General features: G+C 37.2%; 1 protein-coding gene across 9 annotated transcripts in view; it reads right to left on the bottom strand.

Moving 5' to 3' along the window:
• IRAG1 (inositol 1,4,5-triphosphate receptor associated 1) overlaps nucleotides 1-12781 on the bottom strand; it is a 79687-nt gene extending 66906 nt beyond the window's left edge. For 3 of the 9 annotated variants that reach the window (XM_055722727.1, XM_055722728.1, XM_055722730.1), the window contains exon 1: nucleotides 6664-6851. The gene's annotated coding sequence lies outside the window, so the exon portion shown is untranslated. Of the gene's footprint in view, nucleotides 1-3726; nucleotides 3922-6376; nucleotides 6521-6587; nucleotides 6852-11916; nucleotides 12021-12680 lie in introns of those variants that run through there. The other 6 variants (XM_055722729.1, XM_055722721.1, XM_055722724.1 and 3 more) reach the window with 5 other exon arrangements.
• Between the last annotated feature and the right edge of the window lie 14673 nt (nucleotides 12782-27454).

Genomic DNA, 27454 nt, shown 5'->3' with positions numbered 1-27454 from the left:
TTAACTTTTCTGTCTTTTATTGCCTAACTTGTTCCTTAGCAGAAGAGGGAACAAGGCATAGAAATGGCTGGAGTAGCCATTCAATTCCCATAACTGAACTTATAGCTGCCAAAATAACATGCCTGCCTATACTTGTGATGTTTTATGAAGGAAGTTGAATTTCCTGGTCTCTTCCAGAAGCAACTATTCAAGACTTTGAGCCCCAGAGAGATGCTAAGGATTCCATTAGCTACTATTTCATTTCTTTTCTTTTTGATAGCAGGGCTCCCATAGCTGCCTCAGGAGGAAGGGCCTTTCAGACTGACTATTGTAATGTTACAGAGAGGAGATTTACTCAGTTCATAGCACTCTGTATGCTAATTTTCACATTTGGCATCATGGGACTGCAAGAATTCAGAGAAAAGTCAACATTTTCAGCAATTTCTCTTGCAGAGAAATGGGCTGTTGCTCAAAATATTGAGCTCTGTCACAGAAGTCATGAAGAAGCAACTGAATTAAGTAGGGATCCAACTGTCCATTTTGACAGAGACACTTTGGGATTTATACAGTTAGGCAACATTTTGCTCACAGAGAACAGTACAGGGCATCTGGAACTATGTGGCAGCTCTGCTCTCTAACACACTGAGCATCTTTGTCATGTTCTCAGTTCCACAATCTCCCTGTCCCAGAAAGGGCTGGTAATGCACTATGGCAATTCGTACATCATTTTTGATATTTTTATTGCTATAGCAACTGAGTGTAGGCATTTAAACATAGCAACAGACTTTTTATAGCACTTTCTGGGATGTCAAAATGGCACGTTGTTTTATTTTCTAAGCAGATGCTCAGAAGATAAGTACAGAAGATGATTGTGCAGTACCCACCTTCAAAAGAAAGAAAAAAACCCTCCCAACTTCATACCCTCTGAATCACACAAACAGACAGATAAGTGTAAGGCATATTGTGAGTTTCAACGATTTTGTTCTGAGGAAGCATATCACTCACTACTACCCAAGAACAAGATCAGGTAAAAAACTTCACCGATTTGTGTGCATTTTGTAAGAAGATGTGCAAGACATTTATAAGGTCCTGCTTGAAAAAAACTTTCCATCAACTCTGATCTTTACCTGTTAAGCACAGAAAAAGAGAAATTATCTTCATATTAAGTGGAGCCAAATTCTCAGGAGGGATCAAAATCCACTGAGACAGACCCGTAGTTCACACACACACGGACAAAGCTCCGCACATTCCAAATGTAGCAACAGTGATTTACTAGAAGTGAGAGTCTGACCTGCTATAGGTTTAAGGAAATACAATTCATCATTTTCATAACAAGAAAGGCTACTTTTCTCTGGTATAGTATTCTTCCCTGGGTCCCTTAAGTTCTGCATCATTTCTGCAATTGATCAGTGACAACCACCACTTGGTGTTTAATGTAATTTCTGAACACATTCCTAGACTTGGGAATACCAAGCAGCAACAGGACAGATTTCCTGAGGAATCTTTAGGTATTATTCACCTTTCTGTTTTGGTTATATGTCAGGTTTTTTTATAGAACGGGGTGGTTGATGTTTGCCATATTACCGACAAAAAACATTTTAAATCTGTTAAACAGGAAATGTCAAAGACTTAAAAAAATGCAACAAGAAATGTCAAGAGCTTCTTAAAAGGGTGCAAGGTTGTTAATGTTCCAGTGAATCTATTCCATTAACCCATAATATATGAGTTTTGGAAAGCACATTTTAATGCTGTGTTTTATGCAGGAGAGATTTCAAACAGGTCCCAAAAGCTCAACACACAGATAGAAATTGAGTTTTACACGTTGAAGTTTTAGAAGATACCCCACAATTTCTTTCTTCCTGTCCCTCACAGAAATTTTCACTTAAAGCAAGACTGGGAGACTTGAAAACTGTTCTGTGTTTACGCGCTGCATTAAGTGTTTCAGAATTCCCAAGTAGCTTAGACATCTGCTTCGTTTTCTACAGCCTGCTCCACTGCCTAGTGCACTTAATAAAAACAGTTTTTAGAGCAATGCTGATAGTTATACCTATCAAAGAATAGGAATAATAAGTTTATTAAGTGCAACAGCCCTCAGGAAAGTCAAGATGAAAGGCACAACTATACTTTAATAGAGAACTATGCACTATATTTACATTTGCTTCCAAGATCTTTCCAGTCTGAGATTATGTGCAGAACATCAACTCGACTCAGCACCTCCTCCTGGGGCAAACTCCACCCTCCATTGTGACTAGGCTCCTAATTATATCATGCTAATTTCATGAGCCCAGAGATCAGTCAGATTCATTCACTATTTATAAAGAAAAACATGAAAAATGCAGTGGCAGTAATTGTGAAGCATGTGTGTGTTTTTATACTCGTTAAATTATTTCCCTTCCTCTCAACAAGCTCTCCTTCAACTTATGATTAGACACTTTATTTTCAATTTTTCTATTCAGCAGTCAGATCACAGTTCAGCACAATTTTGGAAGCTTTAGCAGGAAACATTAATCAACATATAAGGCTTTATTATGTTCTACTGCCTGCACACATACACCCCACCCCACCTCCCAAAAAGGCATTTTAGAGACAGTTCAGAGAAACTGGGGGAACATTTGAAAAACAAATAGTGGATTTTCCTTTTCCAAAATTACAGAAAAAGATCTCATTCTACAGATCTTACCATTGGTTAATGAATCCCTCTAAATCAAAAATAAGATGGACAAAATTAGACCCACTGGTCCTACTCAAATTCTCCTAGATTTCAGACTCTTATTTCCTGCTAAGTAACACAGCCTTTACCTTAGTGATGTTCACTAAGACCCTGATCTGGCACTACTGAAGTCAATGGAGCAAAGGCTCAGAGCCAAATTCCCCATGTATAACTTCAGTGTTACAATACATTCTGCAGTATTATATAAACAAGCAATAATTTTGCTCTGAAGGCAAGCCCCTAGCCCAAAGCAATTGTTGTACTTGACCCAGCAGCACAGAATTTCTACCATGTACTCATTTCCAGGATGAAAAAAACCTTACAACTGGTAATAAAAAAAAAGTACAACTCCTACATAAAATGCTTCCCCCCACCACCATTTTTTATTATATCAACTTTTCAGCTTCTTTGCTTTGTTCAGGAATTGCAGTAGCTAGCCCAGCAGACACCCTTTTACAGCCATGAGATTGCTGGTCTGTTTGGACAACCACCAAGTATATATACATGTAAATTAGGGGACAGCACAGTGATTCTAAGTATAACTTTGTATCATGACAAAACACCACAGAATAGCATTAGCTGGGGAAAGAAAATTTCGTTTTTACATACACCCTTGACATAGGTTTGCTGCCAGGTTTTCACGTTCCCCTCCCTGCCCATGTCATCCTCCCCTCGCCAAGCAATCCATATTAGCATTAAAAAAATAAATAATGTTTTACAGGCCTTACTTGTCCAAACCCACAGGTGATCACATCTACAATATTACAGATCTCAGATGACTTCTGATCCCTAAAGACTTTGGAGTTTGTACATTCTAAGGTACAATCTGCTAAATTCTAGCAAACCGTAAGGTATTCTTGATTTCTGCTATTAGTTGGGGGGAGAGGTGGTCATTGTTTGTTTTGTTTTTAAGTCTAATACTTAAGAAATTTGGCAATTCCTAATTAAAAGCAAGTTTCTCAAATTATTTTTCAGACTGTAAAACTAACGATAGACACATCGAAATAAACACAAGTAAAGAAAAAGAAAGAAAATACCTATTACATCTGCCTGCTGAAGAGGATTAAATCCAGGGATGCTGTTAGAGCCCAAGCTCTACAACAAAATCTGAGGCTGCAAGTCCACTTGCTCCAAGTATCAAAACCCTCTCTCTTTTCCAGAATTATTAGGACCTCCTCTTCAGGGGGAAAAACTGAGTTATTATTTCAAAGTGCTACAATAAAAGTCACAGTCTTAGTTCTCTGTAACATACCACTACACGTGTACATAAGCAGTAATTCATGTCTTGAGTCACTAGTTTATAAGCTTACAGAGATCCATCACCCACTCAGTTTCCTTTCTGTCAGTGATACTGAGATCCAAAACATCTCTTTGACCCACTTTTCAAAGGAAGTACAAGCGGAGAACACATCAGAAGGATATTATTCTGCTTAGTTTACAGGAAGGCTGCAAGTTAGCACAGAAAAGTGATATCTGTCTCAAATCCCCCAGATCTTTAAATAACCCACAAACCTTGAAACAGCAAGGATTTTCTTTCCCCTTCCACTCATATGCCATTTAATGCTTCTTTTTCCTGGTCTTATATGCTTCTCTAAGAACAGCAAATAGATGAGGCAAGGTAACTCCATGACATGTAAGGAACATACACATATGACCCTTGAAATGAGAAGCTTTCACATCTGTCTCTTCTCAGAACCAGCTCCCTACACCTCAGTTACTTATTGAAAAGCTGGATAAGACAGAGTGTGGTGATTTGACACCATACTACCATTAAAAGCTGATCAGAAAGCACACTGATGCAAAGGAGGATGCAAGAAGCTGGTGCTAAAGATCTGAACTGTGAATCTAGCTGCTAGATAATTCTTAACTCCGCTGCTTTGGTTCCAGATAAATAGGGCTATAGTTACTTAAACTGACTTAAACATACAAAAAGATAGGAGGTAGGGAGGCCTGTAGGTTTCACATCCACAGCCAATGTAAAGCTTAATCCAGAGGGATGTAAAGGAGGTGGGTTTATATAAGTTAAATACATTGATAATCCTAGGTACTTTATCATAGTGCTGATGTTAACACACAATTTTCACTACATACAAATGAGCAACCTGTACTTTTTAATTAAATTGCACTTATTGTCATCATAACATCTTTACTGAAGATAAATTTACACATAGGCACTATATAACATATTCTAAGTTACAAAATAAAAAAGGTTTGTATTGAATAAGAACAATAGCTGCTGAAATGCTACAAGATACCATATATTAGAAATATATACTTAGTTCAGACATGGAGAAGTTAGACATAGATTAGTTATTCTAGTCCATATGCAAATTAAACATAACTCATTAAATATTAAACACCTAAATACCATATAAAGTTGCACATCCTTGCACAAGTTGAAGGGGCATTACAAGTAAAGCAACACATTAAACATCAGCAAATCAGAATGAGTGCCTTTGAAGGCTAGAAAATACAAGAAATTTAAGAGCAGGGACTCTCTAGTATCCAACATTTAATATATTGACTGTTTCTTAATTTCCACTGTTAGTTCTCATAAACTTAGAATTCTATGAGTTGTATCCTTAGCTTATTAATATCCAAGTTTGGTATAATTGTTGATTTGGGATATAATTGTTGATTTGAAACATGAAGGTCAGCTAGGAGATTAACCTAAAAGTACTAAGCTGTTCACTAGTGCCAGAAAAAAAATAAAAGGAAAATTAATTACAAGTTTTGCAACCAGATTTGAAATGTTTTAACAAGTAACATTCATTTATCACGGTCTCTGGAAGCTGGACGAAGTGAACTTTTGTTAAAGTAAACACAACACCTACCATATCAAATATAAATGCAGTAACTGTTAGCACTTGCAGGAACACTGCCTATGCTCAAAACTCTAAATTCACCCAATCTTTGCATAGCATAAACCCCACTGTCTAATTACTCTGCAAAGACAGGAATTCTCTGATGATTGTAGAGAATTTTTCACCAAATGACACCATACTATATACAAGGTGAAAAAAAATCAGCTCACTAACACAAATTATTACTAATATGAGTTAGTAACCGAAACCTGAGTCTTCAGTTTCAGCTATCATTTCCTTCTACTGACCTCATTCTTTCATGTTGTTTACATACTGCTGTCCGGAAAAAGAAAAGCTTAACATACACATCAGTAAAATAAAAAAGTGGTTTTATTTGCCAAGAAAATAAAATATACTTCAATGCATAGTGCCTACCAAACAGCACAGATAAAATTGAAGACTGAAATATCATCAAATGTAAATATTGTGATTTTTCATACTAAAGCAAAAATGCTTTAACATTTGAAGGTAGCTCCCCGCCCCCCCCCCCCGTACAGCATTCCTATTAGACACAACTTCATGGTATGAATTTACATCTAATAGGATTAAAACCAACCACATACTATATAAAGAAATGGCTCTGGAAATGCCTTTTTAAAACATAGGTTTCAGACATAAATAGGTAATCCATCAAAATGAACAACTCCAGCACCGTTAAAAGCAAGCATGTGGGAAGGAAAGTCATACAATAAAAAAAAAAATATCTGTTCCGTATCTGTTTCCCTATAACATGTACTGCTGTGCTAAGAGTCTCTAATGGTTAGCACAATACAGATATAACAGTATCTGTGAATCAGGCTGCCTTGAATTGCTGACTACATACCTTTATTAATCAGGTCTCAGTATAATTAACACAGCTTTTTCTTTTTCATTCTTGTATATCCCCAAACAGTACACAAGAAGAACTCTGCTTCGTTAACTACACCCACTTTTTAAGCAGCTAAAAACTGAAGAAGAGGTGGAATTTGAAGGGGGTGGAGGGTAAGAGGTAGAAAGAACCAACTACTCGGTATCACAACAGCAAGGTACTGTACCTTTAAGGAGGAAATACTGTTCCGTTCTGTTTCACAGCTGAACGAGAGCTTATTCTCGGGTATAGAGATGACTTACCTAAAACTTCAGTTATTCCTCTTTTTCCCCTTAGGCCAGCCTCTCTTTCACTCTTGGGAGCTTTTTCCATTTAAGGTCAAAGTTACATCTGGCTCTAGTAACTAAAGCTGAAGCAATTTTTAACTCAGAGATCCAACAGGCTGTCTAACATTAGAATGAGAGTTTAAATTTAAAGTAACTCTTCAGAAAGCCTCTTTCTTGCCTCAGAGAATTACAGAATAAAAGGCTTTCCTATTCTGGCATAAGTACTCTGAGTAAACATGATGCAGACATCCCATTAGCATTCCCCAAGTTCACTGCATATAAGGCTCTACTTACTCATTTCTGATTAAAATGGGCAAGTAGGAAGAACAGATGAAGTAGTTTACATCATGGTATGTAAATCCTTAGAATTTTTTACTGAAACGGTTGCTACTATCTTTCAGTCCCCCGTCCTCCCCCCTTTGTTTGGTCAGAAGGAGTCTAAATTAGAGAGCAAATACAAGGCATGTGAACTTTTAAAAAACATTGGCTTTGGTCCAGTCATGGGCTCTGCTCTCCACTTGGAGAATATGAATAATTTCCATTGAAGTCCACAGAAGTTGCCTGCATCCCATTAGAGAACGTAGCTACAAATGGGGCATGAAGACAGCAAAGAAACCCAAAACATTTACCATGCTATATTCAGGTACCTGCAGGAGAATCACATGCGTGTGATTCAGAGCTCTCAGCTCTCAAACAGGCATAGATCTTACTCCAGCCCTTCAGCCAATTAAGATTTATAAGTATTACAGTTACATCCATGGATACTATATGCCAGGTGCTGTAAAGTTATTAAATATACGCAAGCCAAACCCCGTCCAAAAAACCTTTTACAAGTCAATTAGAGACAAGAGAGCTGAGGGTGGGAAATGTCAAAACATTGCACCAGAACTTATGTAAAATTATTAGCTAGTACTTTTGAGGGGGCATATTAGGGCTGCTTTAAGAGAATGGAGCAAATGACAAAACTATGTTAGCTTCCTTTTGATAATGGCTAGTAAGACCAGCAAGGCATAAACAGATCAAAGGAAAGTAAAGATTTGACGATTCAACTTGGAAAGCACACTCGATAGGGGAGGGATGCATGGAAACATGAGGACATTTGTAGAAGTGGGCAAAGATGAGCTGATTGCAACATAGCACAGTCCTTGTAACATAAGGAAATAAGAGGCTTGGCACCTCATTTGTGCCCTGTCAGGCTTAAGCTTGCATTAGGAAGCCCATTATTCTATGCTTAAGACCATTCTTTGCCCCCAAAATTAACATAGTAAAAAAAGTTCTGAAAAAAATTCCTAATATAGGCATTTATGCTCAATCCCAAGATAATGGGAGCAGCTTGGCGTTTTAAAAACCATTTCAGGTTTTGATGCCCTTGGTCCACTTTGCACTATTACTGGCTCTCTGACAAGATGCTTTAAAATATCTCCTTTCATCTTGCTGAATTACTATTTTATTACCCACAAACTCAAGTTCTGAAATATTCTGTTGTGGCTCAACATGGTTAGTCTTCCATCTAGTTCTCTGCAACTACAGAAGCCTTACTAGCATCTGTAATTCATCATTTTTCAATTTTATTTTTTCCGGAATTTTCAGGCCACAAGTATAGAACGTTTCACTTGTCTGCAATGGAAGTTGTGTTTCTCTTAAATCTGCACACATCCCCTTCATAGCAACAACTGCTTTGAACCCTGTTTGGGCAAGAACGAGTTTATTACTGCCTTTTAGTGCTACCATCCTCTGGGAAATAAAACTTTTCAGTTAAGTTGCTTGTCCATTGGTCTAGCATCCTATAAACACTGTTGGCAAAATTTAGGCTAAATTTGTTACAGTAACGGAGTTCTCAAAATATTTTCAGGTTCCTCCTAGAAACTTCATGAAGCCAGTAACTTGTAAAGGAGATTTAAGCCACTAGCCCTGCTATGGAAGCAACCTATAGCAACAGAGTTTCAGTTCTATTTTGTTTGGCCCATCCACTTGTACCACACAAACATGACCCCTACTTTTTAGGTAGTATTTAGGGGACATATAAAGACCCTGGAGGTACTTACATGAAGGGGAAAATGATGCTTCCATCATTCTTGAGCTCCTGAAACTGCCTGTACATTTTTGTATCCTATAGCATGCTCAATGCTTTGGCAAGTGCTTTGCCCATAGATTGTTTTAACGTGAATGATCTCTGGTCAAATGCAGGTGAAACCTGCTAGCTAAAAAAAATCTAAGTTTTTGAATGAGGGAACCTTAGCATCTTAAAATAAATTATTGTAACTAGATTGTTAAAATTGTATAAGGTGACATAGTAACATATAATATATAAAAATGTTTTTTCATAGGGCTTTTTTGTTTGCTTGCTCTGTTTTTGTTTTTTAAGATCTGGTGATGCCATCTTCTTTTAAAACATTCTAATACAAAGGGCTGGCCACAAACAGCAGCAGGAAACTCACACACACACACACACACACCCCTTCTCACATAACCCAACATATTTGATGTATTATGTCGGTGTATTCCCCAGGAATAGCATGAAAATATTCTTTCATACATATTTTGAAGTATTTTAGAGTAGCTAGATACTGTTTTCTGAGGAATACATATGGCTTGGCAGTGGAATGTATGTGCCCCCACCTGTTTTCTGGATTTTCACAGCTCTGTGACTTATGAAAGAAGAGTGCAGTCCATATCATTGCCAAGTTTCATAGTTGGGCTCCCTAAGTTTAAAGATTTTTACTTGTGCCTTTGAAAAGATGAACACAAGCACTAAAACCCTGGTCATACTGAAATAATTGCGACTTCTGCCTCTAGGGCTGAAATATAGGTAAGAATTCATGCAGGAGCTTCGTATTTGGGGCACAACCATTTTCAAGTGCAAACTCTGTTCGAGCAAATAAGTGATCTTGCCACACTTTTTCCCCTGCTCCTCCTAGGTTTGGCTTTAATTGGCTTATTTGGGTAAAAACAGCAGTAGGTGTTTTCATTTGAACTTTTGAGGGGCTCAGGATAAAGCCATAAATTCTCAACCTATGTATAGAGTAACGCCTAGAAAAGAATTCTATAAAGAGTATTCCACTATTATTTAGAAGAATTTATGCGTCAGGACTTTAAAATAAATTACATGGAAAATATTGCTTCTTATCAGTTATGCCCATACATAATTGCCATCCATGTGATAAAGAAGCATGTTATATCTGACAAAATCTAAGTGGTAAGACATGACTACATGCTCTATTCTTTATTCAGTGACTGAAGTACAAAGATTATTAATCAGGCATGCTAAAAATTTGCAACAAAAGTGATACTATTTGCATATAAAAATGGAGTTCTATGACATTATTTTTCCTATTTCATGTTAAAAACATCCCACAATATTTTTATCAGTTAAGACTTTTGTCCTACCACATCTAGAATGCATTTCTGTCAATCTCAGGTCTACCTTACAAATGCCAAAGAGCACTGTCAATTTTGTTTATTGAATCAATTGTATTAGCCATCCTCAACATCTTATTTCTCCTCAACTTTATGGAAAAACTAATTAACTGAGTTTATGCCCAAGATTTCTTGTGTGTCTTTGTTTTCTTGCACAGAATTTTCCTGCTAGTTTCAATATTTAATCTTGCTTCAGATTTCTGGGTTTTGTGGCTTTCAGGCTTATTTGTTGCTACTGCTATAGTGCACACAGAAGTGGAAAGTTACCTTGTCTTACATGCTGGCATTCATTATGCAGATCTCATTAATCTTATCTGTCAGCTTCATCCAGACAGGAGAAAAAAAACCCCAAACAACAAAACTGAACAGGTCTGGTAAGTACGTACTTTACAAAAAAATACAGAAAGCAAAACGTGCAATAAGCCTCCTACATCTGGGACTCACTCATTGTGCTGAATACTAAATCCCAAACGGAACCTAGAATACTTGAACTAAAATTGGTTCACCAGGGTGGTATTAGTAAATATTCACTGTCACTCAGCGTGCAGCTATGCCAGATTATTTATGCAAAATGTAACACAACTTTATGATACTTCTAATGTTTACACAGCAACTTTTATAGGTGATTCTTCTGAAGGCAGACATTTTGCTTCCAAATTTCTACAGCAAAAGAGAAGCACTTCATATCAATCAGAAATTTTAAGTTAAAAGTATATGCAATTGCAGAATAAAATAAGAGCCTGCAGAACAACATATGGAGACATATGCTAGAGCCCACTCATCTTAAATAAAACATTTATATTGACAACATTGTAAATAAAGTTTGCTTTGAGGTCATACAGAGGAACCTGTAAACTAGTCCATGTTATGCAGAAAAATTTCAGAATTTGGTAGTACTTAAAGTGCTTGCAAAAAACCTACTACTAATTAAGTTATAAAGACTCTTTATTTATATAGCTAACATTTTTCTCAGTCTCAAAACAGGTAGTTAATCATCTGTATATGAGACACAGACAAAGAGTCCAAAAACCAAAATGTCAATCTGTTTACTAGCATTCATTGTCAGCTAATCAATAAAATCATCCAAACTGACAAACACAATTTAAATGGCCAAATCTGTGGAAAAACGTTACACAAAGCATTTACAGAAACCACTATATTTTCCTTTCCTATGTCTTTTGGGTTTTTTGTTTGTTTTGTCTTGTTTCTGCCTTAAAAAAGTGGTTTTAAAAGTGAAGTTTCAATAAAAGCACCACATGAAGATTGTTATAATAGTTTACAGGGAAAGCAAAACAGTATCAGAAATTTAAACCTTTGTGGGCAAGGAAGTTATTGTGTTTCCACGCCCTTAAAATTAGCCTGCCAAGAAGCTAAATATAATCAAATACTTTTTAGCACACACAGTCTTCCAAGGTCATTGATGCATTTCACTTAGCCTAATGAACTGCTTTGTGAGGTTCAGCTTTAATTTCTGCTAATAGTAATCAAAACCTTAGCATACGTACAAGTAATGTGTTTAATACGTTGTTAAATGAAACCTTTTGGGAAGGTGATCCAAATGAAAAAACTGCACTCACACTTTTGATATTTTTGAAGTGTAAAAGTACTCCATTGTCAATCAAAGAAAACATTCCAGAATTCTGGACACAATCACAGCCACTGGTCGAGTATCTATCCATAGAGAACCCTATATTTATCCATAGACAACACCTCCCATCAGAGTTCTCTCTCTCTCTTTTACAATTACGATTCTGGGGATCTTTTTAGAAACCTGTTGAGATTAGTGCTCACTGTGACCAAGTTCCATCTTACCTTCTCTGTGAGAAGTTAGGCAGAAGTGAAGAACTAGGAGACAAAAATTCCAAAGGATGACAGGCTTCTTCCACATGGATATACGCACATATAGCAGCATACTACTGTATTCAAAAATACAAGGGAAAGAGAGTATTAGTACACACTAAACTAGGCCAAAATAGTAAAGTTATACTTCTTTCTGAATTCAGTGTTCATATTGAGGTTTGGACTTCCTATCATATACCAGTCTAAGAAAAGGGAAATTAAAATATTGCAAGAAGATACTTTAATTCATAGCAAGAAAAGGATGACTTTGCTTTTTCTTAGGAAAAGGATGCAAGACATATTTTTTAGGCTTTAAGCTGACATTACCTTCCTGAATTAATCGTAAATAACAATTCTTAATCACATCTGAAACTTGGTATCAATATATATCGTACCCATATTGAATGCTTGCAGACTCAAGTAACAGCCCTAGGTTTTAAGAATTAGTTGCGGGTGAAGAGTACGTTTACCACATGGTAAAAATAAACTTATCAGGAAGTAATGTGGGAAGCTTTTATCAGGGACACAGTAAGTGATCTCCATTCCTACAGCAGAAAATAAAAATAAGTACAAACCCCGACCAGAGATTGATTTGGGTTAATACTTTTCAATGCTGGAATTTTTACTCTTTGTCATTTTTTCTAAAATTTCCAAGTATCTTGTGGAAAAAAAAAAAAAAGGATAGAAATCTTATTCCACCTCTACCAGTAGAATCCTAGAGAAAAGTTTTAACTCACATTTTTGTTGATCGGATGACTGCTGCTGCCGGACTGTTACAGGGTTCATGGAATTGTTTGTGTCTTTTTATTTCTCCTTAGAGAAGTTTAATATAGTGCACTTAAAAGCAAACAAAAGAGTATCAATAGGAATGTCCATAGATAAAATTATCTGTCACTTTCCATTGTAACATTGCAGTTTTGCAGTTTCAGTTATTTGAGATATGACAAAATTGAGATCATTTGCATAAACATGACTGGTTTCAAAACAGTGATTTTCAGCCAGCATGGTTTAACTGATTCCCCCAAGAAGAGATCTAAGATTTGTTATATATGCTGAATATATGTAAGAACATTTTTGGAAAATTTTAAAGAAGTTACTTGATGTTTTACAGAAAGGGGATTCAATCTGTAGATGTGACCATGACTTTTGCTTGTCCTTTGGAATTATCCATTCTTTATTTTTTTTTTTTTTAAAGTGTCAAATAACACTCTTCTACTAAGTACATGATAAGAGTTTGGCCGTTTCAGAATACAGCATTGATTCATTGTGCGTATTCAGTATCGCCATATGTATATGTACATAGCTAAATGTCTGTCTGCCTCAAAGAAGCATTGCAAGGAGAAAGCTGATAAATAGAATAATTTATTTTGCTATTTCCTAGCTTCACAGAGAAGTAGCTGTTAGGCATAGGATTGGTGCCTCATACTTTGCCAACATTTAAAAGGATGCATTTCCAGTGAGATTTTTTGCCAGATCACCTTTAAAGCACACTGTATTTCTGTCATGCCTCCAGAACTGCCTGTATCAGTTTTATGACTTGTTGCAAAGATCTACCAGTATCAGCATGAGACTCTAAAGTATCTTTCCTCTGCCAGCCCCTTTCCACAGTCCCCTTTTCATCCTTCCTTTGGACCAAGATTATATCTTTTTCACCTCAAATCTAAAACCTAATATGCCCTTCCTACAGTTATTCCCATATTCCAGTCTCATCATAATTTCCTGGTGAGTGTTTCCTAATGGGCAACCCGGTGGCCTATTTTTCTGTACATTATCTGTCTAGGATTCTCTTCAAGGTGAATGTCCTAGTTCTAAAAGACACAAGGTGTTTTTGTTCAAAAACACCAGCAAAATAATTTTTGTTTTAGTTATGAGCAAGACTTTCTGTTCATACACAGAATTATGAAAATCAAATGTTTATCTGTTTTAAAAGTAACGTTAAACCTCTAACAGCAGTCTTGTATAAAGAAAATCAACACCAAAAAAATCTGATTAGCAGATAACTTAACCTATATTTAATTATATATATATATATATTTAAAAAAAAATATCAGTATCACCTTACAATATACCGAACTTCCTAGTAAAAGCATGTCAGTTTCTTGTTTTGTGGAAATGCATATTCAGAGCTGGATCATGTCATGCTTCAATAAGGCAATGAAACATTTATCAGTGTTGTGTTTTAATCACCAGAGCAAGTGATTCTGCTTTCTGAGATAGCATCTGCTTTATTTAAAGCATACTATCCCCACCCACAACTGCATCAGACCTTCCTTTCACCTGCTATCCCGTAACAGAAAAAAACCCCAAACAAATTCAAGACAAAACCAAACCAACTCCAATATTATTTAGATAGCTACCTGGAGAAAGAGAACATGAATAACAGGGGATATGTGAGAATCCAGTAAGTTGGATTAGATAGTTTAACTGTGTCTCTGTTCCAGGATCATCCTAAGTGTAAAACATATTAATTGGCCTTGAGTCCAGCCATTTTATATTCTGATGCTGTCATCATAGTAAAGAAAAAAAACCATTTTCAGTATGATATATAACTGTACCAACAAGTATACTCATGTAGTATGTAAATTAAAATGGGTGTTGCATCTGAGAGTGTCATAGTACCATGTTTTGAAGTGAATGTTGGAGCATAAGCTACCAATATTCATAGGTACACAGTCCTCCTGCAGGTCCCAGGCTGGTAGCAAGCCCACATTACCGCTTTCTTCCTCCAGTGGGGTTGGAACAGAGTGGAAACAGATTTCTGATTTTTGTGAGAGACCAAACAGGGCAGGTTGAAAGTCACTACACTTGTTATATCCTATCCCACAGTTGTTCATCAGAACATCTGGGCCTTTACCAGGATGAGAACAGCTGGCAGCAGCTTGGCATCTAAAGCCTCTTTCTTCTACCTTGGATGGGATTCAAACACAAGCACGTGCTCAAATCCCCTGAACAGTGCACTAGAGTCTAAGGGAAGTAAACACAGTGTGGACAAAACCATGCTTCAATCCTCCACACAGTGGTTGAGATGATGGTGGCATAGGATTTGACAGATTAATGCCTTCTCTAGAACAAGCTCCATAGCTTTTACCAGGGGAAGGAAGAAATCCATTCAGTATCATTCTCCCTTGACAGCATTCACTGTATTTGCAGAGGATTGCTTCAGTCAGGAAAAATTACTATCAGCATTGCTTTTCCCTGGAAATGCTCCCACTCTTTTTTGAGTTAATCACACTGCCTCACAGCATTTTAGGTGCTGTCCCTATATTCTAGAAAATCCATGTACTTGTCCTAGGTGCCTGTATCATGCTCAAAAGCAGCTTATCTGTCAAGGCTTATGACTCCCCTTCCTCCCTGAGTGTAAGCTGCAAAGCCTTTCTGAAGTCTGCCACTGAAGATTGCCTCTGCAGTCTGGCTACTGTACAATACCGTTCAATTACATGTTCTTTGTGGGAAGAGCTGCAGAATAAAAGGCAGCTGCAGGCAGAGGAATAAACCAAGGAAAGGTATCAGGTGTAAAGTAGACAATTCCACAGCAAAAGTGCTGAGTTGCATGACATTATGAAAGACAAATTTTATAGCTATAGAATTATAGCATTTCAGGTAGCCTGACATTTAAATACAATTCACCCTTCTCTGAGCTGTTGCTCCAGTCACGCAAATGTACTTAACTTCACTTACTTGGCATACACTATTTTTTACCTCAGTTGTAAGGTAAAATGACATTTGTCTTTCAAAACATTATAGCTTGAAAAATAGTTAACTCTCTGAGGAGAATACTCGACAACTTTCATCCCTCTCTGTGCACTGAAACCTGTATTTCTTTTGAACAGTTGTATAACACTAGAAAGTATTTAACTGTGTGGGACAAAGCAACTTGGTCAAGACACCAAGAATAATATTTTTTTCTTGGTTGATTCCTCAATATAAATACAACAAAATAACCCTCATTCTTGCCCTCATCCTCAGAACCCTCATGGTGGTCTTTCATATCAGAATCTGTTATGCCAGATAATAGATATGCCACAAAGTTTTTGCATTGCAGTATTTTTAAAATTGCTTTAACAGTATGATGTCACTGTCCTAGTATCACAATCTTCTTTTTAATTAATGCCATTTAAATAATCAATGCAACCTACATTTATGCAACTACAGACTGCAATTTGCATATGATTATACTTACATAGACAACTATGTCTTCAAAAAAAGTATGAAAAATATTTCTTACACTCAGTTACAAGCATGAAATACCACATAGCAAAGGCATTTACCTAGAAATACGTTTCTCTATAAAAGTCACAGAATGGTCAGTGTTGGAAGGGACCTCTGGAAATCATCTAGCTCAGACCCCCAACTAAAGCAGGTTCACCTAGAGCGGGTTGCACAGTCACGTCCAGGTGGGTTTTAAATGTCTCCAGAGAAGGAGACTGCACAGCATCCCGGGACAGCCTGTGCCAGGGCTCTGTCACCCTCAGGGTAAGTAAGTTCTTCCTCATATTCAGGTGGAACTCCTTGTGTTTCAGTTTTTACCTGTCGCGGGGCACCTCTGAGAAGAGCCTGGCCCCGTCCTCTTGACTCTCGCCCCTGAGATATTTGTAGACACCCATAAGATCCCCCTCAGCCTTCTCTTCTGCAGGCTGAACAGGCCCAGCTCCCTCAGCCCTTCCTCATCAGGGAGATGCTCCAGTGCCCTCATCATCTTCTCCGCCCTCCGCCGGCCCCTCTCCAGCAGTTCCCCGTCTCTCCTGAACTGGGGAGCCCAGCACTGGACACGGCACCCCAGGTGCGGCCTCACCAGGGCAGAGCAGAGGGGCAGGATCACCCCCCTCGACCTGCCGGCCACGCGCCTCCTCGTGCACCCCGGGGTCCCGCTGGCCCTCCTGGCCGCGAGGGCACGCCGCTGGCTCGGGGCAACTTGCTGCCCACCGGGACTGCCAGGGCCCTCTCCGCAGAGCTGCCTCCAGCAGGTCAAGCCCCGGCCCGTGCTGGTGCCCGGGGTCGTCCCTGCGTCGGTGCAGGCCCTTACCCTGCCTTTGCTGAACCTCATGAGGTCCCTCTCCGCCCAGCTCTCCAGCCTGTCCCGGTCCCGCTGAATGGCAGCGCAGCCTCTGGGGAACCAGCCGCTCCTCCCAGGTCTGTATCATCAGCAAACTCGCTGCGGGCACGCTCTGCCCCTTCACCCAGGTCATGATGAGTAAGTGGAACAGGCCTGGACCCAGCACTGACCCTGGGGGGCACCGCGAGCTACAGGCCTCCAGCCAGGCTCTGCCCGCTGATCACAGCCCTCTGAGCTCTGCCATTCAGCCAATTTCTGCCATTCTCAATCCACCTGTCTGCTCACTTTGCTTAAAGTCACTTTAAACAACTAAGTGTAGTAGCCCATAAAGAAAGTATAGCATATCCTTTAATACTTTGAGACATGTTTGTGAGGACATGTAGTAAATAATAAATTAGAAAAAGGAAAATAAAGGGGGGCCCTAGCCCATTTTTTATCTGATTCACAAACATTAATCTTAATTTCTTACTGAGAAAAGCACCAGGGAAAATAACTAATCCACAGAGGTAAATATAACCTGTCAATTTTTTGTTAAAAACTACCACTAAGTTAACAGTCCCTTCTTTTTAAATCTTAATCCTCCTGGAAAACGACACAATTGCAGTTCCGACAGGAAGCAATTATCATTTTAAAAAAATTAAAAACAATTAAATCAAGGGTATGATTAAGCACAAAAGTAGTACACACACACACACACGAAAACAGGGCTTGGGCAAAGAAAAGCATGCTAAATATCGTGTTTTACCCATCTGCTTTTTAGACTATAACGACAGCTTCTTTTTATAGACATGAACTACTGATTTCTCGAAGGCAAAGTTTGGTCCAGAGGACAACAAAAAGCATGCTAAACAAGCACATTAAAATACTGGGCTTCAAAGTGCTGTTTGTCCACTCCAGTATTTGATCTCTCTTTGGGGAAATATGCAGTTGGCTAATACCTTCTGATAAACTGTTTAAAACTTGTTGTCTACCCCGCTTTCATGCCTCTTCAAAAAAACCCCCACAAAACCTACTACACTCATTCTGCTTTATTTGAGGACTTACATGTTCTTTACATTTACATTTCTTAGACTTACTTGTTTCTTTTCCAATTAGTCTCGGAAAATTAGCAAGGCTGTTAGTCCTTGTATTCTTGAATCTATGCTAGGTTATACATTTTCTTATCAACTCTTTGAAGACTGATCACATCAAAATGTATATTGGTATTTTTTTACACATCTCTTGCTGTCCTAATTTGTTTGCAGACTAAAAACAGCATGCTGTATCTTGAAAATGTTTTTCCCAATTGTTTCAAATTTATTTCTATTTTGACAAAACTTTGTAGCCCAAAATATAGATATAAAAAAAATTCCATTAACTCAGATTTCTCTTTTCACACATGGTTTCTTACAGTGCCTAGTTTACAGTTTAAATGGAGCTCTGAAAATCTTTACTAAAAAGCAAACAATTGAGCAAGAACTGCATGAATTGGGAGCAATTCAGTCAATAAGACAATGAGGTGCAGACAAGCTATTTCAGCTACAGAAAAGAATATGCAGAATTATTTGATATCAAGCAAGATGTAAAGTATCTTTATTTATAAATAATTATATATATAAATATAACTTATGTAATTATCAGCTTGCCATCTTAAAAAAAGAAAGAAATGAAATGTTGAGTGAGCATGTACACATGCCATGCAATTTTACAAGCTACAGAAATCAGAAAATAGATATAGCTTAGTCAATGCTCTGCATAACTCCATCCTTTTCCTCTGGTAAGGATACATTAGATAGAGCTAGATATAACTATTTCCCCAGTTTTCCAAGAATGGAAGAGATGCAAGTTCCAGCATGATTAAAACCAAATTACACTTGCACTATAGAAAACCAAGATTATACACTTATCAGAACAGTGCCACATAAATAGAAGAAACCTTCATAAAATGAAAGTGTTATTTGAAAAGTTCCTGGATTTCCTCAAATATAAGGTTTACAATTATTGCCTTCGAAGAGCAACTTAAGAGTTCTTTGCCATTTTAGTGTCTACTTTTTAAACACTTTGTTCAGAAGTCTAAATATGTCTTTGAACAAAATACAAATCTGTATCAGGTCTGGTTACCAGGGACCACCTCATGTCCCTTTTTAATATGGTGATATTGCCATGCCTTTTCTATACACCTTAATTTGCTTGTACGTTTTGGTAACATGTATGACAGCTAAATTTTGTTATGTAATGGGTGACCAGGTCTCTAACCACCTTCTGAGAAATAAATTGTAAGAATTTACTTATAGTTCTCATGTTCTGTCCCTTTGCTTAGCTAGATTAACTTAATGAGTAAGTTTCTAGCATTTTGTCATCAACACTGTTCTTCTAAATTAAGACGTGTGGTACAAAAGCTACTTTTTAAAAAATTTTTTTTCTGAACAGCTTCTTAAAAGCAGGTGCGTACAACCTTCTTCAGCAAAACTTAATCAAAACTAATCAGGAAACTGGGAGCTGTCACCAGTGCTGTCTCTAGGGCACAAGCTGGCTACAAGGATAGTTGGCATTTCTTCACTACCCACACAGTAATATGGTTTTATGAAAAGCCTCCAAACTTGCTGCTACTGGGAATGACAAAACATACTCTTCAGTACATAGATGTCCCAGTGTTGTTGGTAAGAGGCCAACATAAAACAGGAAAAAACTACCCATTTACAAATTGCAGAAACAGAAAAATGAAATACTGATATACTATATACACAAATACACAATAAAAATTAACCTGCATGTAGAGTACTGTAGATGGAGGGGGGTGGGGGGGAGAAAGCTAAGTTTGGAAAGACTGAATTATATAAGGGATCAGAACTGTTAAGCAGTAATTTCAGAGAATGCAAAGCTCGTGTGTTTTTGCAGCAGGAGAATGGCAACCCCTCCACATAGCCAATAGTAAAATTTGCATGTATTTTTGCATTTACGTTTGATTTTTAAGCTTGAGATTATTTTAAATAAGGTTAGATAGCTGGTCCCCAAAGTCCAGAAGCAATAGGTTTTTGTTTGACTGGTTTGATTTTGGGGTGAGGTTTTGTTTAGTTTTGTGAGGGTTTTTTAAGTTTCACTGTTTTGAAGCAAATTTCCCTCCTTTTCCCTCTTTCTTTTGGTTTTTTTTTTTTTTTTAATAAATTTAATTTTCTCTGCTACATTTAGTAACCTTTTTATTTGCTCAGTAAAAATTCTGCATCCATCTTCTGCCCCAGTCTTTAGTTCCCACAGCACTTTTCAGAAATGGTTTTCTGCCAGCTGAGTTGAGTCTTTGTGCTCACTGGATGGGACAGGACTACCACAGATGACAAGATTAATCCTTGTGACTTGCTGTAAAACTGTAGATGAATTGTAGATGCCTATTGTAAATTACTTTTTTCTGATGCTTTGTAATAATCAAGCACACTTTCTGATCATTAGCATTAACGCAGAAGGCATCGTTTTGCTATTGTCTGCCACCCTGTTCTCTTTCAAAGGTGGATTAATAGAGTTCAACACAGCAGTTGAAAGCCTGGATGAAAATTCAGTTTGTATTAATGCATCTTATTGACACTATCTCTGGTCCAGACTGCAGGATTCCTCTTTGATCTTCATACAGCATCAGACTCGGACCAATACTATTTGGTGTGCTACAGATGGAGCAATCTTCATTGCTATACTATACAGACCCCTGACATTACTTTGAAATCCCAGGCTTCCAACAGGGAGCTCCAAATCTCCCACTGAAACGGAGAAACATCTACAGAAACCCTCCAAAATAACACCTCTGTCTTCTAGATACTGCATCAAAGAATTTTTGGTGCTGCTGAAACGTATACATACAAACATATGTCAAGCACGTTAACTATAAAACGAGCTCTTTAATTTCGTAAATTTGTTAGAAGAATATTTTTTTAAATCTTATTTTAACCTGACTATGAGAAAGGCCTCATGCTAATAAGATGTTACTGCTTAGCCAACTCACAGGAACTTTAGGACAATTCTTCTGACTGTTAGAAGAATTTAACTATTTCAAGGAACTACAACAACTTCCTGTAGAAGGAACAGGAACAAGGAGTGGGGAAGAAGGGTTGTTTGCATATGCATGGAAAAATAAAGATACAGTACTGCAAAGAAGGAATGTTAAGCAGACATTGTTCCCAGGAAAGGACTTTCAGTTATTAGAAATCTTGACCACATATTAACATATTTAAAAAACAGGATTATGGAAAGTTTTACTGATGATCTAAAGAAAGCAAGAAAAATAACACCACCACCCAACTCCAAAAACCTTCAGCAACAAGAATTAGTTATTAGCCAGAAGGAAAAATCTAAACCCACTGCAAACAGATCCAAATGTGTAGCCTAGCCCCTAAACCAAACTGCTGAAAGACAGTTCAGTATTTTCTGTCCTGAAGATGCACTTTATGCTCTTCTTAATCATGCAGAGATGATTAAAGAAACCCACCCATGCTCTATGTTCAAATAATCTATATATGTAGATTTAAGAAAGAGAAGGAAGAAATAAGCTAAAGATGGTCTTTTTAAAGCCCATTAGCTTTCCAACACATGTGCTGTCTTATCTACAATGGAATAACCGCATTTGTCCTGCAGAAGTAACATTATTCTTTTCCCTACAATCTCAATGTCATTAATTCACTTTAAAAAATCAAATCCTTTTCTGAAGCTGTAGTCCTAACGCTCTAGGCTAAATACAGCCTGAAGGCAGTTTGGGCATTGCAGTAACCTAATTAGCTTTGTGCTGCCATTGCTCTGCTAGTACTTCAGCTAGCTTGCTTGTGCTGTGTTAGTACCAGCCTGTCACACTCCAGCCTTCAGTGCACAGGGGACACAGTTTTATAAATTCTTGCAAGGCAAGTCATCTGAAGAAGCAGCCTGAACTACCCTACTTCCATTAAGCCCTTGTATAATCCTGTAAGAGTCTATAAAACGCTGAGATTTGGTGGAACAGTACGCTCTTTAATGATCTGAACACGTTGATTTATGCAAGTATAAAACCAGGAATGAAATTAAAATATCCGTTTCAAGTTTAATCTCTTACCTCACTGAGGTCTCTCTTGTTTCCTTCATCTAAGATGGATTCTTCACAGTCAGTTAACTTCTCTGACCACATTAAGAAGCAGAGATAATGCAATAGTTCAAGTATACAATTATGACTATTAAACAGTATTTTTGAACTGCATGAGAAATGCTTCAATAGGAAAACTTTGAAAAAATGTCATCCTTATACTCTCTACAAGCAAGAATATAGCATCTGCATTTTTCTTCTATATAGCTTAGGCAACAATATCCTGGCAACCACATTTCAATGGAACAAATCCAAGTAATTAAAATCACTAGATCTAGCATCCATATCTTTTTATCATCCCGCTTGATAGGCCAGATTTACTTACTTGTGAAGTGACAGTCAAGAATCTGCTACACACAGTATAAGACATTATCTGTCTCTGAGCTACAGGGCCTTTAATTTTGTTCGCAGTTGTCCATTTACCCGTCTCTTCACAGCGTTTTTTGAGAGCTTCAAAAATTAACTTTTACAGTTTCATACATGTAATACATTTTAGACATATGCATAATTTGGTGTTTTTCATTAATACGTACCTAACCATCCTATCAAGATTTGTAGTTTATGTATAAAGGATTAAGTTAACTACACCAATAAACCACTTGATGCGCTAACATTCTGCATGTCCACTCACTCAAAACATTTTACTAGATTCCTAATATCATTAGTCAAAACCTTGGCTTCCACGCCTCTGCAACTACACAGCTTAATCCCACTTTGGAAGCCAAACTTCTACTAAGTCCAGCTATGGAACATGAGTTCAATAAGGAAGAGCTTTTTGATTCACTTTATTTCAATGGTCACATGAGCTCCTGTGTGTTGACATCTGGAGACTTCAGCATCACACCGTTCATCTGAAGAGGAAAATGAGATGAGAAGCAAATCTGCAGCAAAATACAAATTCATGATTGTTGATCTAGTTCATACCACTCTAGACTGAAACAGCCCTCAAACTGACAGTGTTGCACAAAGTAGAAAAGCGATCTTGCTTTTGGGGGTTTTTGAGACATAAATTTATAACTGTAGGGATGTATTTTATCTAGATATCTACATTCAAACTCATTAATTCTCAACATTAGATACCATACAATGACCTCACTGTCCAGAAAGAAACACTAGAAGAGTTGTTAAGAAACAAGCCTTATGGTGACAGCACCCTCGTAAGTAGGCACAACAGAGCTGGTAACCTACACAAACACTTTATGTTTCCTTGCACCAGATCACCACATGCTTACTCCCAATTCCCATAGTATAACCTGTTAAAACTACCTCATTCTTTTCCTAAAAAGTCGGAACTTCATTAATAGAGAGAAAAATTCTGCTCTCACTCTATATCTATTCCACAATGACCCACTTCAGCAAAGTCAAATACCCTGGAGAATCTCATGGGGTAGTAAGGGGCAAAAAGAAAGAAACTAACTCCCTCTTTCAAGAACATTGACTCATCATTCCCTTCTTCAAGCTTACCTTCACAGCCCTAACTATCACATTAAAATAGGTTTAAATGCACGATGTGAAGTAGATTGTATTCCCTTCATTACATTTTGCCTGGTTAAGAAACTAGCCTAACACAACAGGTCTTAGGTATGAATAAATTTGGGTTTGAATTACTTACAAACCATAGCCCTGCAGAAACACATAGATGCAGAGTGAAGTTTTTCTTATGGATTTCCAGACAAAACACAGCTTTGGAAAGGTCTGTCTGCATCTGTCCACACAGTTACTCTCTTGTTCTTCTCAAAATTTACCGTGCAAGTTTACCTTGCCAATAAAGCAAAAATATTTTCCCCCATTTGATTACATGTTCAATCACTACCAGTTCACATTCTACTACGCAATTACTGCGCAGAAACTTAAAGACAGGAGACCAGGAAAACCTGATATCATTTTTCAAACTTACAGCAGAAGAAAACACACACACAACATCCACCTGCCACCAAAGTGGACAGAACACAACAGAAACAAGATGCATTCCTATCAGCTTCTGCACAGAGGACACCCTTCCAGCATTTGAAAAGAGCAGAGTATTTTCATTACAAATTATGAAGCAGAGCAGCTTTTTGCTATAGATTCAGAACAAACAGCTCACACTTCCCTCATTTTATCTCTCTAACTACAAAGATTGCTTGAAATGGCTGGGGTATCTCATCTGAAGAGACTACAATGGCCTAGCAAAAATGGGAGTTGAAGGATTCCTTTTATACTTTTACAAGGCTACTTTTAATTTAGCTTTTGAAGTACCTTATGATTTTATTATTTTATTATTTTTAAAAAATTGATTTATTGGTCTCATTTATTTACAGAAACCTGTGTTTTGAAAGTTTCTGTCAGTTGTTCTGCAGTGCACAAGCAGTTCTTCACATGGAAAATTATCTGCACCATACTGTCAACAAATGGGCTGCAGCTATTCATCACACATAGATCAAAGAATGAAAGAAAAGAAAAACTGGCAGCACATTTGCAAAGATGAGTGGAGAAGATGGGTCATAAACCTATCTTCTTCGAGACTACTAATATATGTAATAGAGCATGCATTAAAATTAATGTTAAAAATTAAATTTAATAAACTCATACTAAATATCAGTGTATTAGACAGGGTTATGTTGATTATGCACTAAGTATTGCAATTCTTTAACTACCTTTAACTGAATCTACATGGCAGCCCCCGCAGCACACAAAAAGAATGAGCATTACTTAATGAACTTTTCAACTGCTGTTGAAAATTCAAGAGGGGAGGATAAAATTCCAGTCTGGGAAAGGTTACTTTTCTTCAGTATTTCAAAGACCAGAAAAAAGCCAGCAAAAACTGTGTCAGGTGTTAGACTCAGTGATCAAAGTCACAAGGCTAAATGATCACATTTTAAACTTACTGAAAATGAACTTTTATCAAGGTTCTCTTAAATATGTAATACAGAATAAGTATATTGGTGGTATTGTTATTTATAAGAGAACAATGGATAAAAAGGAATCACCACAAGAGTGGTGCCAAGAGATTGCAGGTAACATTCATATTGCTATAGAAGGCCAATTTCTGTTATTATTAGAGCTGAGCGCGTATTCAGTAGATTTGACCTGAATAGTAAATTCAAGATGCAAATACTATTTTGTCTCTACTTCATATTTAAAAAAAAAAAAAAAAAAAGCTCTCAGAAGGAGAAAACACAAACATTTATGAACTAATAGCAGTAGTTCCCAGAGGGTAAAACAGAGTCCTCACTTTGATGCGAGCTACACAGCTACAACAGCAATCGGCTATTGCCTCTGTGTACACTTGAAAGAGAGGCCCATTTGCCTGTGGTTTCCAAATGTTCTGTAGATAGCATTTCCAAAAACAAGCCTGAGAAGAGACTATACAGCTGAATCTTCAGGAAAGAAGTCATTGCTTCATCACCTCCTTGTAGTACTTGCATTTCTTGCAAGTCTCACATTCTTTTGAGACTGTAAGAGGCAACAGCAGATAAATTAATGTGCTTTTTAGAACAGAGCAATAAAATGCTTTGAAGTAGCAACTAAAAAAGGAAATTACATCATCATTACCATTACAACCATTACATCAGATGAATGTAGTAGATGAAAGTCATCTAAGAATTGATTCAAAATTTAGCCTGCCCTATTCTTATGAGATTATTCAGATACATGTTTAGGGAAAAGTTTTATTGATCTTTAAACCTCTCCTAAAGTCTCAGTTCACCAAAGAAATGATTATACACGAGTCTTATTATGGTTTAACTAATGATCAAATATCACCCATACCTCACTGAGGTTTAAGCAAAGCATTTTTACCTTAGGTAGTAGAAATTTGTTCCAATATCTGTTTAGCTGCAGGTGAGCACATACTTCATTACTTCTAGCAGCTAACATGTAACAACTGCCCTGTGGTTGAGCATTGACAGTTGTTGCCACACGCTTTTCATCCTTCCTACCCTTTCTGACCATAGAAGACTACATGTAGCCTAGTGGGTCAGGAGCCAGAAACAAAGAGCATAAATTCTCCAATACCGAGTATCCCATCTCACTGACCTGGCTTTTTGGCTTGCATTATCCATACCACATCATATATTCCTTCAATAAAAACATATATACACATAAGCAGCACATAAAACCCCCCTAAGGAATGGGGTCGTTACAATGTCACTGCACTAATTAACCTACTTCAGGTATCTTCAAAGACATGCCTTTCTCCCCAACAAGAGCACCTCACTCATGTTTAACTCAAAAAAACATGATTAGAAACTCTGGACTTCAATTGTTTCTCCAGTATTGCTTGCCATCCCAAACAGTATGCCATTTGTATTCTTCACAATTTCATCTATCTTTATTTCCCCTTCCTCAGCTTTCTGACTGTTTTGCTCAGAATAAGTAACTTCTTTACACTTTCCAACATGGTTTTCAACTTTCAATTAAATAACTGTTTTTCCAATTCAAAATCTAGAGCTCACTGTTAAACTCAGAACTGTGACTTCTCTCAGAAAATGCGAAAAAGTGTTTTGACACTTAGCAATCTAGCCCCAGGGGGCTAAAACTTTGCTATCCACAAAGGTAGTACTTACTGAAACAAATCTGAACCTATCTGAAATAGGTTGTCTGTTTCTTACACAGTACTACTAATATATTGTTTTTTCCCCAAAGATACAAGGCCAGGTAGTCAATTTGGTATATTTACTATGAAAGACACATGGAAGCTTCATTGCAAGTTAGGGAGAAACTGAATATCTGAGCATCAGATGAAAAGATTATCTCAAAATCTGAAGTGTTTGCTAAATAGCACTTTATTTTATTTATTTGCAAATTAAAACTGCACCGTATTAGTAAAATTGCGTATGGAAGGCAGAGCGAGATTATAAAACTAATACACATTTGTTGCAAACTGATTTTACCTAAAAGAAAAATAATAAGAAAGCCACATGAAATTTACTTTGCACCACATTTATGCCTCCACCAACATAATCAGTTAATGCTAGATCTCTTCTTTCAAAATGGGCGGAGTTTTACTGAAATATGCAACTGCTAATAAACGTGCCTTTTTTTTTTTTTACAGCATGAAAACAAGAGCTGGTCACATTTAACTATTACAGACTGCCTTTAACTCAAATGAAACTGAAAGATGATGAACAAAGTTTTTAATAACTGCAAGCATGATTTCTGAAAACTCATTTACTCAGAACAGAATTATGAGACCTGTCTATCAGTTGTTTTGTGTTTTGATTTGGGTTTTTGTTGTTTTGGTTTCTGTTTTTGACTGTTACTCCATTCTATTGATTTTACTTTCCAGGATTATTCATGTTTAAGAGGACAACAATCCAAAAGTAATATAAACGCGCATTTAAATACATAGGTTTTGTGCCAGATCCCCACTGAATTTTCTTTTAAGAGTTGTGAAGGTCAGCTGT

The sequence above is a fragment of the Falco cherrug genome, chromosome 10 (genome assembly GCF_023634085.1).
Source record: "Falco cherrug isolate bFalChe1 chromosome 10, bFalChe1.pri, whole genome shotgun sequence".
NCBI classification, from domain to species: domain Eukaryota; kingdom Metazoa; phylum Chordata; class Aves; order Falconiformes; family Falconidae; genus Falco; species Falco cherrug.
This window is presented reverse-complemented; position numbering and strand designations above follow the sequence as displayed.